This window comes from Salminus brasiliensis, chromosome 1 (assembly GCF_030463535.1).
Source record: "Salminus brasiliensis chromosome 1, fSalBra1.hap2, whole genome shotgun sequence".
NCBI lineage: Eukaryota > Metazoa > Chordata > Actinopteri > Characiformes > Bryconidae > Salminus > Salminus brasiliensis.
In genome coordinates this window covers 14,543,476-14,545,223 of record NC_132878.1, presented here as the reverse complement: position 1 = coordinate 14,545,223, position 1,748 = coordinate 14,543,476, and positions in this window count along the sequence as shown.

Genomic DNA, 1,748 nt, shown 5'->3' with positions numbered 1-1,748 from the left:
AAAAATGAATGATGGGTTTCTGTGAAAGCAAGAACGTGACACAAGTTGGTTAATATGTTTTAAATAATTGACATTTCTGACCAATACATTATTGGCAACATGTATGTATATTTATATCTATATGTTTAAATCTGTTTTAGGTTTTGTTGTTCCTTGTAATTGAAGGCAAAATCTGTAAAATCTGAAAACTATATCACCAGCATAATAGCATCATTGTGGAATTGGGTGAAAAGTGACTTGAGATGATTTAAGAACATGGACCTGAATGAAAGTGACTGCTGCAGGTGTCATTATTCATGTCATTTCCATTAGAGACATTACTATAGGCTCTGTGTTTGTGAGCCAGTCCAAGTATGCATTTTATTAGATTTGATATATAATAATGTTCATAAAGCTAAAGCTGCTTGGACCATATGTATGCTATGTGAGGAGAGAAAACTATGCTATTTGTTCCATTTGAAATTCTATCTTTAAAGTCTTCACTTGTGAGGATATGTGAACTCAAAGACTGTGACAGTTATTCTCAGTTATTATCCTAAAAATTATAGGTTCCCAAACTAAACACTGAAAAGAGCTTTTTCTAAGATGTTTTACAATATGGAGGTATGAAATAACTGAAATACCCTCCCAACACAACATCCTATAAATTCACATTTCTACCTTGTCCATGATCACATTTTCCCACCCCACCAACATCACATCTCCTCCCTTTAGAGTCATATGGCTCTGTCCTACGTCCAGTTATCAGAGGGGGGTCTGGCCTTTTAGAACCTGACAAATCAAAGTTGTCAGAGTCACCTCCCACATTACCATATACAGAAGGTATGATCCGAAATCAAAATTGGTGTTCAGGTTTATTACATAATGTGTTTTTCATATTTCCTGTATTTCAAAAATAGTCTTGCTCTGCTGAACAAAAAAAAATACACAAGACCCAGAAAAGGTATTGCAAGAAGCCAAAAAAAAAAATCTTTCACGTTCCTTTATTTCTAACGTGACTAGACTGTCATTGTTTAATTACTTCAACAGCAGTTTGACTGTCAGTAAAAAGTCTGAGATAAAGAATCTCTAGTATGCATATAGTAAGCATTAACAACTGTTGAGAACTGTCCATGCATGGTGAGGGTACAGGAGCAGCACAAGAATCTTACAGTGTCACATTTCACAGATAAGCATTTTCAACACAGCCATACGATAAAATAAATAAATAAAATAAATAAATAAAATAAATAAATACATGTAGAAAATGTGTTAGTAACTCAAATGCTTTCTGATTAATTATTTATTCCTTATTATTTATTTAATTAGAACTCTGCATATTCAAACATCACAATGAAAACTGAAGAAGTAAAGACCACATTTACTCTTTTTAAATACAAATTGTTTGGGCAAAAAGTTGGGCTTAATTCTTTAAACTTAATACAATTATTTCAAATGAATACACATATATCATTTGCTATAACTTAAATAAGCATGCCAGTTTGTCTACAAAAGTGTTCGCTCGACATCCAGTAAGGCAGCTATCACTTCTGTTTGTGACTGTAGATGGCTGAGACTACTCAAAATAAATCAAAAGGCTTGTGCTTGCCCTTAATGGATTCTGCTTAGTCTGCACAAAGACCTCAATATAAGCCTGACTGGGGCTGAAAGAGCTGCAGAGGAGACCTGAGAACCTGCCTGTGGTAAGAGGCTGTGCTGCCTGTCAGTAAAATCTGTTCATTACAAATCTTTACATACATATGTAATTA